Raw genomic sequence first — 19,513 nt, 5'->3', positions numbered from 1 at the left:
TTTGCACATTGAATATGTAGCTGCCAAGAATTGTGGTTTCCTGGTACATCCCAAGGACTCTGAGTCAAGGTCACAAAACCAGCATTGCAGAGTTTTGATGATCTGGAACTATGTTATGTTTGTAGTTATTGAGAAAGTTGTTTTTCTTAGTTCCTTGGAGGACCCTCCATGTCGCCATTACAGGTTTGGAAAAGAACTTGGGTGATTCAAAGTTCATTATACAATTTGTGGGCTTCTCTATAAATGCCATACCATGGAGGTGAGAATCCTACTTGCTTAAAAAATCTCCAAAGAAAATCTTTCTGTTTTTCTCAGGGACCTATTTTCAAGTTTGATAGTCTCATCAAAAATTTCAGTCATACCAGCCTAACTGCCACCTAATTTAGTTTCAGTCACATTCTTCTTTTCTTTGTAGAAGAGAGGAGCATCTGATTTTTATGTAAACTGCAATGCTGAAGATATGAAGTATTACATGGTATCCTAAAAGAAAATCAAACAACATCATATAAATAATTCAAGATAAGTTAAGAAAATTGGGTTTTCTGAATACAACATGACTAAAGCAGACCTGCTAGTTTAGTTAGCAATTGCCTCCAAGTGGAAGTCTGAAATTTTTGTTTGTTGTTTATATTCTCAACATTCTAATGAATGCTGTCCTGAAAAGCCAGACTATTAACAAAATTGAGAAACTGGTTTAGTTTATATTGACTCAATTCATGAAGTTTTAAAAATATTTCATAGCAGTTACATTTTCCCTCTGGTATTATAAAGGAGAAGATCTAATATTTATCTTTTAAAATTGAAATTGTTAGTAGATGCCTCCATGCAATTTAAATAGTGACAAATATTTTATAAAAAGTTACTTTGTTCTTGTTTCTAGAAACTGAATTAATTAAGTGACTTATTTTGGTGTAAACTAGACTGTAAAAGCTACCTTGTGAGAGATTCAGCAATGCTTAATATAGTTATTTTACTCTTCAGTGGTAAATAAATCAACCATCAGCAATGTTTCTAATGTTAGTTTTCAGAAGAAAACTCAAGGTACTTGGATTATTAAACAAATATTTTTACTACTTATACTCTTGATTCTTGAGAAGAACACTTGAAGTAAAATTTGAAAATGATATCACAAAACAGTAGGCAAAATACAGATTGTAACTCTTATACTATGTATAACATCATAAATACAATATATTCTATTAAGTGACTAATATATTTAAAAAGTAAAGGTCATGAATGTATTTCAAAATTTCAGAATTTTGCCTGATTCATATTAATAGCACATTCTTATCATTTGAAGTCATTTTTTTTAAGCAAACGAACAAAAAAGATTTTAAACACACATACACACAGGCACACACACATACAGTGGTGGAGAAGAGAGAGGGAAGGAAAACAAATAGTCTCATCTGTAGATTCACCCCCCCAAATGCCCACAAGGAGCTGAACAGGGGCAAAAGCCAGGACCCACGTGGGTGGAAGGGACCCAGTTACTTGAACTGTCATTTCTGCCTTCCAAAACCTCCATTAGCAGAAGCCTGGAGTTGAAAGCCAGGACTGGGAATAGAATCCCATTACTCTCATGTGGGACACGCGGTGTCTTAACCACAGGGCTAAATGCCTGCCCCTGAATTTGTTCTCTTTAGGAAGATCTTCTCTTACTGAAGTCATCCCCAGATTCTTTTCTGATGTAGATTATTTTCTTTTCTGAAAACCGCACATCCTTAGGCTGAGAACAAGCTGAAAATTCACCCAACTAGCAACATTCAGACAGCCAAATCTCAGCTCTCCAATGACAGAGAAGGCTTTTGTTGCTTTCATTCCACCAATTATTGTAGGTTCCATTTGTTCTTGAGCAGAGAACTCAGCTACGTAAGACTTTCTTTTTTTTTTAAACTTTTATTTAGTTAATATAATTTTCCAAAGTATAGTTTATGGATTACAATGGCTTTCCTCCCCCCCCATAACTTCCCTCCCACCCGCACCCCTCCTATCTCCTGCTCCCTCTCCCATTCCATTCACATCAAGATTCATTTTCAGTTATCTTTATATACAGAAGTTTGATTTAGTATATATTAAGTGAAGATTTCATCAGTTTGCACCCACACAGAACATAAAGAGTAAAATACTGTTTCAGTACTAGTTATAGCATTACTTCACATTGGACAACACATTAAGGACAGAGATCCCACATGAGGAGTAAGTACACAGTGACTCCTGTTGTTGACTTAACAATTTGACACTCTTGTTTATGGCATCAGTAATCTCCCTAGGCTCTAGTCATGAGTTTCCAAGGCTATGGAAGCCTCTTGAGTTTGCTGACTTAGATCTTATTTAGACAAGGTCATAGTCAAAATGGAAGTTCTCTCCTCCCTTCAGAGAAAGGTACCTCCTCCTTTGATGGCCCATTCTTTCCACTGGGATCTCACTTGCAGAGATCTTTCATTTAGGTCCTTTTTTTTTTTTCCCCAGAATGTCTTGGCTTTCCATGCCTAAAATACTCTCATGGGCTCTTCAGCCAGATCCGAATGCCTTAAGGGCTGATTCTGAGGCCATAGTGCTGTTTAGGATATCTGCCATTCTATGAGTCTGCTGTGTATCCCACTTCCCATGTTGGATTGTTCTCTCCCTTTTTGATTCTATCAGTTAGTATTCACAGACACTAGTCTTGTTTGTGTGATCCCTTTGATTCTTAGACCTATCAGAGCCATCGATTGTGAACTGAAATTGATCACTTAGACTAGTGAGATGGCATTGGTACATGCAATCTTGATGGGATTGTATTGGAATCCCCTGGCACATACTTTCAAGTTTCATTCGTGAGGAAACAGTAGTAGCCACTAAAATTGAAACTCTAAAGGTGTACAAAATTTTGACTCATTGTGAAATCAGGCAGTGGCAGGTGTTTGCAATGAATAAAATCTACTGGCCTGGAAATTATATCATTTCTTGGTAGCTCAGGGTCTCAAAATGACTTAAAAAATGACCATTTAAGCCAGTGCTGTGACTCAACAGGCTAATCCTCCGCCTTGCGGCGCCAGCACACCGGGTTCTAGTCCCGGTCGGGGCACTGGATTCTATCTCGGTTGCCCCTCTTCCAGTCCAGCTCTCTGCTGTGGCCTGGGAGGGCAGTGGAGGATGGCCCAAGTGCTTGGGCCCTGCATCCACGTGGGAGACCAGGAGAAGCACCTGGCTCCTGGCTTCAGATCAGCACGATGCGCTGGCTGCAGCGGCCATTGGAGGGTGAACCAATGGCAAAGGAAGACCTTTCTCTCTGTCTCTCTCTCTCACTGTCCACTCTGCCTGTCAAAAAAAAATGACCATTTAAGTCAAGAGAAGTTTGCTTTAATAAATTAGGCTTCCTTGTAATTTGCATAATGTTAAAGGAAAGTGGAATATTTAAAGAATTTGTAGTAGGAAATTTAAAATTAATGGCTTTGGATGAGTTAGTGATGTTTAGTGGTTAAAGTGAACATTTTTAGAGTTTTGAGATAAGGGAAATTTTTTTTCAGGCTTTTTTTTTTGGTCCTGGAGGGTTCTGGAGGGTTTAAATTTCTCTTTCCTCGTTTATTGACTTATTTTTGTTTTACGTTACAATTTACATTGCAAGGTATCCTGCTCAAAAGTGTTGCTGTCCTTCATCACCACCTATTTAAAGAGAAGTGGAACAAGTGGTTGGTGTGATTTGGTTCACTTGCTGTGATAGGTCAAGCAGTACTTTTTGTTAAATAATGGAATTTAATAGGATGGGGTCCTTTACAACTATAATATTTCAGTGTTGTTGTCCAAATGTAATCTAATATATCATCATTTTCATTAAATGGCTCATAGTAATGTGCTTTTTCCAGTAAGGGATATGGTAAAATCAAACAATGTCAGGATAACAATATCCTGTAGTGTCACTGTTTTTATGTTTTGAATCAGTCAAATTTGCTTGGCTTTAGGAACATAATACTTTTTTTTTGGATACTGTGATTTTTAAAATTTTGTTTATATCTTCTGTATTTCAGAAAGAAATGGAAACTTTTTAAGTATCAGTTATTTATCTATAAGCATGTAGATTTGAGAATGGGAAGTATTAAATTCATTTTTTTTGTGTTTTATGTATATCACACAATATGGGCTATAACATTTACATTTGCTAAAGATGTAAACCTCCACATTACATAATGGAATTTAGTTATATGTGGTAACTCATGCTCTTCATTTAACAAATATTGTCCATATGCTATTTTTTGATCAGGATCTGTGAAGTCTGAGACTTCACTCTTCTTGGAAGCTAACATGCTAATCTGTTACAATTAGATGCTGGCAGATAGTAAAATGATGGGTCATAGACAAGGGACTTCATTACAACACAGTTATAATGAACTACATGTTGTTCTGGTTCCTTTCAATCCCAGGTCCCATGGGCATGATATGTGAGTGCTGTGTATGTGAGGGGTTTGTGTCACAATTGATGATTCTGAGCTCAAGATATCTAATTTTATTAAAAGTTCTCTTCAGCATTTGTACTGAAGGAAGAAATCCACTTTATTATACCAGTAAGGAAACAAACCTTCCTTTTCCTGTCTGCTTCCCAAGACTGTATGGAATGACTCACAACATTCATGGGAAGATGATGCAGAGAAACAAACTGATTGAAGAGGCACAGAAACACCATGCAGAATCATTTTCCAAAACTTTATGGTTGAAAAAATCAATGCAGAATTCTAATATGTATTGAATGTCCATTAATTTGGTTCTTATAAGATGAACCATGGTACCTTTTGTTACTTTAGAAATAGCTAGTAGCATTACTAAGCATCATTTGCTAAAAATAGTTTACAATGAGTATATTATGCAAATATAGTTATTCATTGATTAAATTTTTATGCGTCGTAAAATTTGAATGATTTCTTTACTGGTAAAACTCCAATACAATAATTGTAATTATCACCAGAAACCATTTACTGGTAGCATTCAGAAAGTTTTAATATACTTTGTTTGCCAATACAAGTATATAAGAAAATGATATATTTTTTAGAAAAAAAAATCATATAAGTTAAAAATTTAATGATTAAGTTGTTTGGGAAAGCGAATAAGTAGGTGTTTCAGTGCATCATCATATACAATGAAGAATATTGGTTAGGAGTCCAAATAAAGCATGTATAAAATGATAAGTACAAGCCTTTCCCTTCATATTGAGGAAGCACCTTTACTTGTCAGTGGAAAGGGAAAGAAAAAATCAAAGCAATAGTTATTCAAAGAATACAGTAAAAATAGCTTATTACTGTCCTCCCATCTATTGATGTTACTGTCAGTCACTGTCTTCCAATGGAACATAACATGTGGATAGACCATGATAGAAAGTAATATTGGTAGACCTGTTTATTCCAGAAATGGCAGATCCAATAATAGCAATAAGAGCTTAGCCAGGTATTCCAAAAATTTTTGACTCCAAATAGACCAAAGGTAATTACTCCCTCCATGTATATATTGTTAGCATTTAATGAAAAATACCTGAGTGACTCACATATCTCACTGCGATGAGAATACACATGCAAAAGAGGGTAAATGTCAAAGACATAGAATTTGTTTACTCACCCACCTTTGCCAAAACCACCAGGTAGACTTTAGCTTTTCTGGAATGTTAGGAGTTCAAGTCTATGTAATCCATTTTGAAATTCCCCAAACACCTCTGTGGGAGTCCCTTTCTTTGAAAAGTAGAAGCTTAAAATGAATGAAAATATTTCGCATCTACAATCACATTGAAAATCCTCTAGGCTAAAAGCCAAAGATTCTTTTAGTACATTATTTTTCTGAACCATAAATGTAACCAGATTAATTTTCTCTTAGTACTATCCTACTCAACTGATTTAAAAGAATTATTTATCCTTGAATGTGAATGTGCATTTCATCATGGAAATGAATTACATGTCTTCAATTTAATACCTCTCTTTTGAGAAGTGGTGTCTCCTTTCTATTATGTACTTTGAATGCACTAAAGACTCGGATTGTATAATAATTTCATTATAGGCCGGCGCCGTGGCTTAACAGGCTAATCCTCTGCCTTGCGGCGCCGGCACACCAGGTTCTAGTCCCGATTGGGGGTGCCGGATTCTATCCCTGTTGCCCCTCTTCCAGGCCAGCTCTCTGCTATGGCCCGGGAAGGCAGTGGAGGACGGCCCAAGTGCTTGGGCCCTGCACCCGCATGGGAGACTGGGAGAAGCGCCTGGCTCCTGGCTTCGGATCAGCAGGATGTGCCGGCCGCAGCGGCCATTGGAGGGTGAACCAACGGCAAAGGAAGACCTTTCTCTCTGTCTCTCTCTCTCTCACTATCCACTCTGCCTGTCAAAAAAAAAAATTCATTATAGTCATGAGATTTTAGAGATTTGCATTCAAAGTACATAATGTAAGAGCTCAGTAAATGCTTTTATGCAGATTACTATTAGGAAGAACATCATAACAATTAGAATTTTCTAAAGATTGAATTGTTTAGGAAATAGCAAGTTTCTTCTTCCAGGATAAGTTCAAATAGAATGCGCACACATCTTGGGTTCCTTCCAACACTATCATGAGTAGTTGTATGGCATTCCATCTTTCTTAGTTATACAAAACAATTCCTAAATAAAATATAAAATATTAGGTAAGGATGACATCAAATAAGTATTAGCAGCACTACTAATGTTCAACAATATCAAGCTTGCTTTGTATCATGATAGTAAGACATTGACTCTTTTTTACATACTTGTTCCCTTGTTTCCCTCAGCTAACTAGTGTTAGTTGTTTGCTTAGATTTCCCCCAAGTGTTTTCTTGTTTTTGAACACCAGAATTCTTTGTATCTCCATTTTGTACCCATTGCTTAATACAAATCATCACTGGATACTGCTCTCTTTCCATCTAATATGGCTTATATTGAAAACTCTCTGCCAGTATTGTGAAATATATTTTATAATTGCACATATACTGTGCATGTATTTCAACATTTGGCAAGCAGGCAATAAAATGCTGGATGAATATATGAGCAAATATGTTAGCAGTAAAAGAAATATTGATTGAGCTTCTATTGTGTGTTATGTGGTAATATATTTTAGCTAGTATCAAAAATCTAAAAATATGCCATCAGGGAAGTGAACTAGTGAATGGATGAATCGCTCACTCTCTCTCACTCTCTCTCTCTCTCTCTCTTTCCCTCTCTCCCTCTCTCTCCCTTCCTCCCTTTACCCCCCTGTAACTCTTTCAAATAAATATAAGATAAAAATATATTAAAAAAATTTGCTATTTCATTCCTCAAATACCTGCAACAACTGGGGGAAGGCCTGGTATAAGTCTGGAGCCAGAAACTCCATCGGGGTCTCCTATATGGGTAGCAGGACCCAAGTAATTAAGCCATCATCTGTTGCCTCCCAGGGTGTCCATTAGCAGAAAGTTGGATTGAAAGTGGAGGTGAAACCCTATCCCAGGCACCCTGAAAAAGGATGTTGTATCCCAAGCAGTTGCTTGAACTTTGTGCCACAATGCCTGCTTTGGTAAGAGAAACTCTAACTTTCGTTAACACATTAGTTCTCACAGCAGTACGATGGTTTAGAAATGATTTCCCATCTCCTTTGATATATGTAAGCACCAGCTCTTAGAAGGGATTAATGACAATGAGGATCATGTAACTGGTGCTTTGCAGAGCCAGGACTGGATTTGGGACAGTTCTGCCCAGTGTTGAGGAAGGAGCAGACTTTTCTTTTTTTTTTTTTTTTCAATATATGCCATTTTTTTTATTTTTTTTTTTACTTTTATTTAATGAATATAAATTTCCAGTATACAGCTTATGGATTACAATGGCTTCCCCCTCCCATAACTTCCCTCCCACCCGCAACCCTCCCCTCTCCCGCTCCCTCTCCCCTTCCATTCACATCAAGATTCATTTTCAATTCTATTTATATACAGAAGATCAATTTAGTATAAAATACTTCAACAGTTTGCACCCACATAGAAACACAAAGTGAAACATACTGTTTGAGTACTAGTTATAGCATTAAATCAAAATGTACAGTACATCAAGGACAGAGATCCCACATCAGGAGCAAGCGCACAGTGGCTCCTGTTGTTGACCCAACAAATTGACACTCTAGTTTATGGCGCCAGTAACCACCCTAGGCTGTCGTCATGAGTTGCCAAGGCTATGGAAGCCTGAGGAAGGAGCAGACTTTTCTTGAGGTTCCTGGGACACTACATGTAGGTAGAAGTATTGTGTTTTAACCAAATGCTGACTCCTACAGGTTGTTTCTAGAGCAACAACATTAAACCCTTTTCCATTTTAAGGGAGGCAATATGGCAGATTAGAAGGAACAATACAGTTTGAGGCCCAGAGGACCTGGGTTCTGATATTGCTATGTCATTTCAGCATATTTAATACTGGTTGGAATATTGAATCTCACTGAGCTTCAATATGTTAAACAATGAAACTGAGTCAGGAGGACTTTCTTGTATTCAGTCACTTGGTTCATTTTTCTTAAGAACTATTTTTTTTTTCTGTATATGTGGAGTTTCTTCCTCATTAAAAGTGTTTAGTACTGCTTTTCTATGTCTCTGAGAAAATTCTTGATTGTCACTGCTCTGGAGGATTGGAGTGGATTTCTGTCAAACCTGGTAGTTGAACAGTTATCTGGGATAAAGCCTTGATTTAATTGATAGTTTAGCTTCAAATAGTTATCAGTGAGACCTCATCAAGTGCATTCCTCCTAATTCACTGATCCAATTGTCTCAACAGAGGATACCGTATATGAAACTCATAATGTCCATCAACATACAAAAATCAGTAACATTTTTATATTCCAACCATGGTCTTTCTGAGTAAGAACTTTTGGAATCAATCTAATTCACAATAGCTACATAAAAGTAACATTCCTTGGTACAAATTTAATTAAGGTTGTGAAGCTTCTCTACAGTGAAAATTACAAAACACTAGTGAAAGAAATGGAAGACACACATACACTAAATGGAAAGACCCCTCATATTCATGGGCTGGAAAATTAATATAATCAAAATGTATATACTACCCAAAGCAACTGGCAGATTCACAACAGTTCCCAGTAAACTATCAATGACAGTATTTGCAGAATTAAAAAAAATCATAAAATTTATATCTAAACAGAAAATACTCCAAATAACTAAAGCAATTTTAAACAGTAAAAGCAAAGACAGAGGCAACACAATAACATATTTTGAGATATACTACAAGTATTATAGCCAAAATGGCGTGGTGCTGGCATAAAAATAAGTAGACCAATGGTTCAGAATAGGAAATCCATAAATAAATCCAGGCATATACAACAAAATATTTTTGAAAAATGTGCTAATGATACTCCTTGGAGAAAGGACAGTTTGTTCCATAAATGGTGCTGGGAAGACTGGGTTTCAAATACAGAAAGTTGAAAAAGACCCCAACCTTATACCTTGCACAAAAATCAACTCAAAGTAGAATCAGAATATAAAGATAAGACCTGGAACTGTGAAAGTACTTGAAGAAAACACAAGGGAAACACTTTAAGTCACTGGTTCAGATAATGATTTTTTTGGAGAAGACCCCAAAACCACAGACAATAAAAGCAAAAACAGACAAATGACATTATATTAACTAAGAAGCTTCTGCACAGCAAAAGAAAAAAAATCAGCCAACTTAATGGGAGAACATATTTGCAACCTATGCATCTTAATAAGGATTAATATCCAGAATATATAAGAAGCTTATGAAATTAAATAACAAAAAATAAAGGATCCAGTTAAGAAAGGAGCAAAGGATCTGAATAGGTCTGAATACAAAAGACCAACAAAAATTGCTCAGTATCACCAGCCAATAGGGAAATGCAAATAAAACCAAAATGATGTATTGTCTCACTGAAGCTAGAATGAATATTCTCCAAAAGTCAAAAAATAACAGATGTTCATAGGCAAGATGTGGAGAAAAGATTACTATAATATACTGTTGGTGGTAATTCAGATTATTACAGTTATCCTAGAGATTTCTCAAAAAATGATAAATAGATCTACCATATGATCCAGCTATCCAACTTCTTGGAGTATATGGAAAGGAAAAAAACCAGCATATGAAAGAAATACCTGTACTTTCATGTTTATTACAGCCCAAATCACAATACCAAAGATATGACATCAACATAGAAGCCTACTAATGGATGATGACTCAATAAAGAAAAGGTGATGCATACATATACACACACAGGAATATTACTGAGCCATAAAAAGAATGAAATCTTGATATTTGCAATGAAATTGGAGAAACTTGAGATCATTAGGTCAAATAAAGCACAGAAATACATATTCCATTTTCTCTCATGTAGAAGTTTATACACACACATGTGTATATGCAGTGTAAAATTTGTGAATGCATATTATTTGTTAAATAGATATTTTAAATGTTGTCATCACAGAATTATGCACCTTACACAAGAATATGCCCTTCTTTCCTCTCTTTATGATATTTGTCATAAATTCCATACTATATTAAAATATTTATCCCTGCTTTCAAGAAAAATGGTATGCACATAATTATTTATTATATTAAATGTAAAGTATATATGTTAAAAATTGTTAAATCTAAAAAAAACTCTAACGTATTTATATTGCATTTGAGAGTAACACTATTTCTTATTTTGAAACTTAATATATTTTGTAATGCACCCAAATGCTACACCTTAAAGAATTTCTTAAAATATGTATTGGTTACCTTTATTGATAAGTGACACAGTTGAACAATATGTGTACCACAGAATATGCTCTGTTTGTTTAATATTGTTATTAGATATAAGTTGCTTTGGAATATGTTATCAGGACATACCTTCTAAATCTACAAATTTTTTTCTTATGTGTATAATTTTCAGACAGAAATTATTCTGCAGTAATATATTATTACTTTTAAGATATAATATATTTAGGACAGGTTCTCATAAAAATTTTCACTGTATAAATGTAAGCAGGTGTGGAAAAATATATCTTTGCTCTGGTGTATTAAGTTTTGGCCTGCATTGAAAGACATGTGTTAAGAAAATATAGCTTCAAGATTCTACAGGTGGTTAGGGAAAGGAATTGAACTAGAAACTTAGTCATAAGCTGTGAATAATGCTGACATAGCATTGGCTGTGTACAGCTAGGGAGTCTCACATCTGTATGATGTTGACCCTAATCAAGAGTTTCTGTTGATGATTCCAATAGGAATTATTTGGATAACAGAAACAGAGTAAAAGGAGAGGAAGAGAACAGGATTCTAAGCACCTTTTAAAATTATCCTTACATTAATTGGGCTTCAAAAAAGTTATTTGGCTAAAACAGAAAGTTATTTTATGTGAACAAAAGAGAGATTATTATTTTTTTTTACTCTTTGTATATTTGATTGTGTCATATTTTGGCTTTAATTGATCCACAACTTCAAAGCTAGAGATGCATTTCCTAAAACTAAACTCTACTCCAAAAATAACAGTTGGTTTTCTATGTGGGACTGGGTGGTATCTGGGTTGGCTTGTTTGGTTGCTTGGTTGGTTGGAACATAGCCACTAATGCAGTAGTAGATTCTGTGTCTCAGTGGACTATATAGCATTCCACAGTTGTGTTCTGTACACTTTGTTCTGGCCACTCATTCCACTGTTTGTGGCTTCACTGGAAGTAATTTCAGAAAATAAAAATATGTTGATATAAATATATCACCATCTTGAGGAAAAAAAGAAAATATCTTACCAGTGATGGGGGAGTCACTAAATATTTAACTGATTGCGAAAACACGCAAGGCATCGTATGGCTTACAGAATAATTGGTTGTAAACTCCTGTCTTCAAGGAATCTACAGGCAACCAGTTAGATATTTATGAATACACATATACAAATGAGTGTATATTATCACAGGATGTCCATCAATGACTCATTAAAATTTAACAGATTATGCACCATGAATACACAGGAAAGTAGTCCTTTCAACCATAACAACTGCTCTTTTGTCCACTTATATTTTTGAAAATCCGGTCTTAAAAAAATTAAAGGCAGAGGGTTCTGGCATTGTGGCACAGTAGGTTAAGCCTCTGGTTTGGATGCAGGCATCCAAGTGCTGGTTCAAGCCCTGGCTGCTAAGCTTCTGATTCAGCTTCCAGCTAATGTTCCTGGGAAGGCAGAAGAAGATGACCCATTTTCATCCACGTGGGAGACTGGATGGAGTTTTTGGCTCCTGGCTTTGGGCTGGTGAAGACCCGGCTGTTTTGACCATTTGAGGAGTGAACTAGCAGATGGAAGCTCACTGTCTGTTTCTCTAACTGCTACTCAAATAAATAAATCTTTAAACAAAATTTAAGGAGAAGGGAAGAAAACATTTCTTTATTAGTTCTTCAAGTTGATTAGAGTCTGTGCAACGTGCTTCTGTTCCATTTCATGTAGCTTTAACAACAATCTAGCAAGGTAGGCAGGGTTGGCTTATCCCTGCTATTAGAGAGGACAGTAAGGTTCAGAGAATTAAGCAGTTTGTTTTAAATCATACAGTGAGTGGTAGATTGATAATTTGAGCCTGTTTCATATGAAAGCCTTTACTCTTTCAACTATGCCATGATTTCCAGCATTGTGTGCAGGAAAGTACAAAAGTGCTTAGTTTGGATAAATCTCCATGGATATTTCCAGTTTTATCTGTGGGTAGTTGAACTTGAGTATGGTGGACATGTCTGCACATAGAGGTTGTGTATTAGGAGTTGCAGGAGGAGTGATTAAAAAAGAATATGATTATAGCATAAGATGTTATATTACTTGTCTTTGAAAACTAGATATTTGGGATAAGTGATAGTATAAGAAAGAGGGAGAGGGAAGGGGGAGGGGAGAGACCACCCAAATCCTCAGAGAAATTGATTGTTGGATGATGGTTTAGCAGGAGGCGAGGAAGTGGAAGGAACCAAATAAAAATATTTATCTCATAAAGCTCGACCATTAAAGAAGGAAATAAAGGAACATCCATGTAACAAGGTCAAGAGAGGGATAATCCTTTAAGAATTAATTGTAAGTTTCTTACTTTTGTGTTTGCCTGTGAGTACTCATTTTGTCAGCACATATCCCAAAACTGGTATCGCCTGTCAGATGTGTAAAACTAGGAGTTTAAGCGTTTGTGAATGTGACTGGGATGTGATCAAGCTTATTCTACTGGACAGTTTTAAATCACAGTTGAATCTCCAGGTGTATATCTGCCTGTCTTTTGAATTTCTTGTGTCTAAAACCAATGCAAAAGGAATTCATATGAGCAAATTCAGAGACTGGAGCCAATCTCTGAATAACAATGTGTTACTTAAGGGTAAAAGTCTTTAATAAATATAAAAAAGTGAGGATATTTTTAAAAATCTTTAATATATAAATAGTTTTGCTTTATCTAACAACCGTATGCCATGATGTAATGGAGCTATAACTGGACGAAATTTTAAAAAGTAATCTTGACTGCAGTAGGATATTGAGTCTGTTTTGGTTATCATGATTTAGTAAAAGCTATTAAACCCACAGACTCTGCTAGTCTGTAACAAGGAAGTCCTTGTCCCTGTTCTTGCTCCAACACTGGAATCAGAGGACAGTCATATTCTAGATTCTGTTTATTTTGGCACAACTTAGTTGATTGGATTTGTTTTATAATTAAATGTCATCTTTGCCAGGTGAAGTTGGTAAGAATTAAAGAATTTAAAAAATATGTCTTTAACTCAGTGAGATACTTTGCACGTATCTAGCTATCATTTAAAAATTACATTAATGCTAGGATGGATACATTTTGTAACTTGCAAGTACATTTTTATAGCTGAAATTTTCCCAGGTTGCCAACTAAAGTTGGACTGCAACAGACCAGCTCAGGGTTTCCATGGAAACATGATTTCATCCCATCCATGAAAACCCATTTTGTTTTTCCTCCTTTATCATGGAACTTGAAACTCTGCAATGTTTTTCCTGTGAGTTCTGCTCCAAGAAAAAGAAAACAGGTCTCCAATTAAATGAATATTCACATTTAGCTCATTGAAGTTGAACTATAGGACAGTTTCAATTATGGAGATAAGCAATGGCCATAGCCTGACATATTTCATGTTTAGCTACTACTATGTGCTTTTGTTAGTTTGGTTTTGTATTTCGATTGTCCTCCCAATGTGATTATCCTAAGCTATCTGAAAATTACATCATAACTGTAACATCTGTATTCTTTGGTGTTTAGCTGATTTAAAAATCTCCAGTGAAAGTGCTGTGGCATTCTTCATTTTCATTTTCTCTGATGCCTACCCGAACACCTGATACAAGTAGGTTCTCAAATATTTATTGAATAAATGATCCAATAAATACTTGATGGCCTTCTATGAACTTAGTACTGTCAAGGTCTCTGTGGGATAAAAAAGAAGCATATCAAATATCTATTACCAGAGGTAAGTATCATCTATAGTACTTTCCTGTCTGAGAGCAAGGGATGTAAGAAGGGTCAAAAATGAAATAGAAGCTCCTGCTACTTACATAAGCCATAGATTTACCATACCCTTTTAGCTTTGCAGCAGTCCTAGCAGACTGATTTTTTTTTTTAATGAGAAAAACTAGCTTAGCAAGTTTAGGTAAGTTGTTCATGGGAGTGATTGATGGGCCAGTGTTTTTATAGCAGTCTAGCATTGGCAGGTATACTTATTAGTTGGAGAGACAATTTTCTGCACACGGCTGAAACACTGGCATCCCATATGGGCACCTGTGACTCACAGCTTCTTCATTTTGATCCAGTTCCCTGCCAATGAACCTGGGAAAACAGCAGAGGATGGCCCAAGAAATTGGGCTCCTGCTACCCACATGGGAGACACAGATGGAGTTCCAGGCTCCTGGATTCCATCTGGCCCAGCCATCTCCATTGAGGCCATTTGGGGAATGAACCAGTGGATGGGAGATTCATTCTCATTCTCTCTCTCTCTCTCTCTCTCTGACTCTGCCTTTCATTTAAATAAAATAAATAACTTTTTTAAAGATTTATTCACCTATTTGAAAAGCAGAGTTACAGAGAGGCAGTGGCAGAGAGAGAGAGAGAGAGAGAAAGAGAGAGAGAGAAAAAGAGAGAGAGAGAGAGGTCTTCTATCCACTGGCTCACTCCCAAATGGCTGCAATAGCCAGAGCTGAACCAATCCAAGCCAGGATCCAGGCGCTTCCTCCGGATCTCCCATGTAGGTGAAGGGGCCCAAGGACTTGGGCCATCATCCACTGCTTTCCCAGTCAACAGCAGAGAGCTGGATGGGAAGTGGAGCAGCTGGGACTGGAAATGGCACCCATTAAGGATGCCAGCACTGCAGGTGGCAGCCCCACCTACTACGCCATAGCCATAGTGCTGGCCCCATAAATAACTCTTAAAAAAAAGAAATGAGGCTAATAGTATGTAATTCAAGAGGAATTTATGGATAAAAAAAAGACTACCTTTATAAACATAGGTTAAAATTACCAACAGAATCTCCCTGCCTATTTTCAGCAGATTTGCTGGCACAGGCAGATAAAGTACACTGTACTCCATGTTCCTTGGCTATCTTTTACCAGTCTCCTTTTAAGTGATTATACAGACATGTATATTCTTTTTTTTTTTTGATCCAATATTTAGTAGTTGCTATGGCCAGATTGGATTTTACAACACTCCTCCAAGCTCCATATGGCAATCACTTCTGTCCTGTGTGCTTTTACTGGATAGAGTGCATGGAACTCTACAAACCAATCAAGAAAGCATTCATCCACTCTGCAATGTGGAAGCAAACTCTGAATCTAGCAGTTTGGATTAGAGGGGATGTTATCAGTAAAGAGACTGCTTAAGTACATATTTTAATAGACCAGATGTGAGATGACAAGGTGTTGCCAGTGGAGACAGAAGTAGGGAGATACGTAGAGGAGATGTTGTTGGAAGTAGAAAGAATAAGATTTAATTAAGACAGTATCTATTGAGGGTCAGTGCTGCGCAGTGCTTTTCAGACACTGATGGTGCAGTGATGAAAAAGAGTGACTAAGTCTCTTTCATCCTTAGAGGTCATTTATTAAATGTAGGGGAAATAGAAAAGATGGACATGAGCTCCTAAGGTATTAGCTTTAACAAGTGGATAGAAACCAATGCTTTCAATTTAGTGGTGGAAAATGCTGTGATTCCCTCCTTTTTCCAGGTAAATAATAAAATTTTATTAATTAATTACCTTACTCTTCCCTAATGCTTTTCTCTCTACATTTTTGTGACATACTCATTAATTACCTCTTTGTGTGACACAGATATTTAAAATAAAATTTTCTCTGGAGAAAGTATAAGCTAGTTCATTGTTGCTTCTAACATCCGGATTGAAACATAGTGTGGTGTTTCATCTATATTGTCCCTAACCATGGTTAATCAAAATTTATGTTTTAGGGGATTCCCCTTTTAGCTTTAATTTTTTAACTAGAAATGGATTAGATTCTACTCTTGTATTTCAACCATGATGTTCACATAATTTAAAGAATAGCTAGTAGCTGGTGGTTAAATTAAACATTTAAAGAGTAAGGGGGGGCACCGTGACTCAACACACCGGGTTCTAGTTCAGGTTGCTCCTCTTCCAGGCCAGCTCTCTGCTATGGCCCGGGAGTGCAGTGGAGGATGGCCCAAGTGCTTGGGCCTGCACCCCATGGGAGACCAGGAGAAGCACCTGGCTCCTGCCTTCGGATCAGCGTGGTGCGCCGGCTGCAGCGCACCGGCCGTGGCGGCCATTGGAGGGTGAACCAATGGCAAAGGAAGACCTTTCTCTCTGTCTCTCTCTCAGTTAATTTTGCATGAATTTTGAAAATAAACTAAAATGTAACAATTTTATTGGATAGTAAGTTGAGTGCAAATGTCTGTGCTTCTTGCCCCAGAATTGCCTTACAAAATTAAATGTACTTTTTGTCTATAATCATAATAGCTTCTTATTGAAAGCTCACTAATTGTCAGACCCTTTTCTTTGTGTTTTCCATTCTTTATCTGACTCTTTTGTGCAGTCTCTTGAAATACTGACATTTTAATTAAAGATATTTTTTCAAATATATGGAAATGGCTAAAATTTATATTACTTAAAAGCTATAGTTAGAAACCTGAAGATCTCCTGCAACATTCCTCTTTACTATAGAGCTACAACCTAATTTCTTGTAACTATCTTTTCTGGAGATTATCTACTTGTTTTAAATAACTCTGTTTATATTTAAATTCTTTATTAGTTTTGTATATCTATTAGATTTCAATTATAATTACTGAAAATTTCCGTTATCCCACCTAGCCAATGCATCATTTTAAAGTCAATAATCAGTTACATTGTTATGATTAAACACATGGGTTTTTTTTTGGTTTGGTTCCTGAATAATGCTCTAAATACATTCATTTCTTGAGTAGCTTTTCTGTTCAAATGATGATTATATGTTTCTCTTGCCTTTTTTGTTGCCCAAAGATCCTTAATTCTCCTCCCAAATACTCTGTTGTAATATATAGTCTGTTGCAGCCCACTCTAGCTTTTTTCTTCCATTAGATAATACTTCTGGAGCCCTCTTTTCTCCAGTTTCCTTTTGGATCTGCTTTAAGTAAGCATGAGTTCCTGTTGGGGGGAGGGGCTATTTTTCATCTTCGTTTTACAGCCAAGCACTACAACCAGTTTGGGATGGCATCTTTCCTGACAGTTCCTCATTTTGAAAGTTTTTATTACATTCCTCATGCTAATCCCTGTGCCTTTCTCCTGATCCCCTTAAAGGTATGTTCTTTGCTCAGGGACAAGAAATTTACTTTCATTTGTGTCTACTGTTCTGAGAAATTCACTGACAGGTATTTTTTTATTTTGATATTAACAAAATATTAGCAATGATGACAGTGTAGCATAGAGGGTAAAGAAGTGGGGGAGATATGAAAAGCAAAAGAGGACAATGATCAATCAGTTGATTTCTTTATTTCCTGTCTCCCCTGAGAATCAAGTCAGTTTTAAAGTGCTCCTTGGGTTGAAAGAGGGATGATCTACTTAGTGAGGAAGCTACATCATGATGCACCCACACACTTTAAACCCACTGATGGGTTAATTCCACATTTAAGGAAAATAGTTCTAAGCATATACACTCCACGTGACTCATGCCACTTGACTTTGCCCCCTGCTGTTGGTTCTTCCCTTTGTTCCCACAAGCAATTCCTAGACCTTTTATTCTGTTCGTAGAGCAAGGCAAACTATTCCATCAGTAGAAGGGAAAGTTTGTCACCAATCCTATTAAGTTTGATTCCATCATGTGTCTTAAATATCAGCTCAGATGTCATCTCTTCAAAGAGGCTGTCTCTCCGGCTGCTCCCAAGTTACACATTACTGTGTATCTTTACAACACTTATCACTGTCTGAAATTCAATCATGTGGTCTCTGGTACACATATAGTGCATGAAAGGAAGTTTCTTATCCAGTTTGGTCACCTCTGAATTCCCAGCTCTTGAAAGAGTGTCTGTCACACAGTAGGCCCTTAATAAATGTTTGTTTTTGAATAAATATAGAGGAAAGAGTTCTTGAGTCTGAGGTTCTGAGTCTGTTGCTTGTTGGAGTGCATGACAGGCAAGCCATAGAACCTGTCAGTCTTACTTCCCTCAACAGTATAGAACCTAAGTCAGTCTTACTTCCCTCAACAGTATAGAACCTAAGTCAGTCTTATTTCCCTCAACAGTGTGCAAACTAGTGTTGTTTCTAAACTATACAATTTTGTTATCACAGTAATCCTGTCAGGACAGAGAATATGGAGCAGCATTTCCATCATTTAAGGGAAGATTACAAGTCATTGGGTTCATTCCCCTGGCCCCATTTTTTAAACATTAGAATCTGCTGTGCCATAATGCCGGCCCCTCTGATCACTATTGATTATACCATTTATGTGCTTATTGGACATTTTTTTTTTTTTTGGTCTCAACTGATGCACACATTTTGGGAATGAACCAGTAAATAGAAGTAAGTTCTGTTTCTGTCTCTCTGTGTCTTTCAAATTCCTTCTCTTTGAAGGGGCTGCCCTTTCTGACACAGATGAAACAGCTGTGAATTTCTTCTATTCTATATATGGTAAATAACTTCTAAACTTTAAGACTAGAGTTCATTAGGTTTCTTTAAATCCTCTCCTTTCTGTTGCATTTAAAATGACTATGGATTTGTAGTTTCTGGTATGTCCACAATTGTGAACAACAATATCTTCCAAATTTCCATGCTGTATTCAGAACAAAATTCTGGGGCTGATTTTTAGAAGGTATATTGAAGTCATATAACTGAGTGTGTATGAATCAAAATAGTTTTTAATGTTTATAATCCCCATTTGTCATATTATTTCTCAGTTTTATTATGCAAATATTTTTACCAGATACCCTTTGAGTGTTTCTTAAATGCAAACACATATTTAAAAAATATTGGCTATCATTCAGAAATTGAAGTAAAGCTCTACATGCTGTGCTAAAAGTTCTAGTAAATATTTTGAGTAAAGATCACAGTCTCAGAAAAAGTACACACTTTCCCAAGATAATTATGAATTA

General features: G+C 36.4%; 1 protein-coding gene across 1 annotated transcript in view; it reads left to right on the top strand.

Annotated features, from left to right (window-relative positions):
* Window positions 1-19,513, top strand: part of COL21A1 (collagen type XXI alpha 1 chain) — a 172,134-nt gene that overhangs the window by 25,793 nt on the left and 126,828 nt on the right. The gene's annotated exons all lie outside the window — the stretch shown is intronic.

The sequence above is a fragment of the Lepus europaeus genome, chromosome 3, assembly GCF_033115175.1.
Source record: "Lepus europaeus isolate LE1 chromosome 3, mLepTim1.pri, whole genome shotgun sequence".
Taxonomy (NCBI): Eukaryota; Metazoa; Chordata; class Mammalia; order Lagomorpha; family Leporidae; genus Lepus; species Lepus europaeus.
This window is presented reverse-complemented; position numbering and strand designations above follow the sequence as displayed.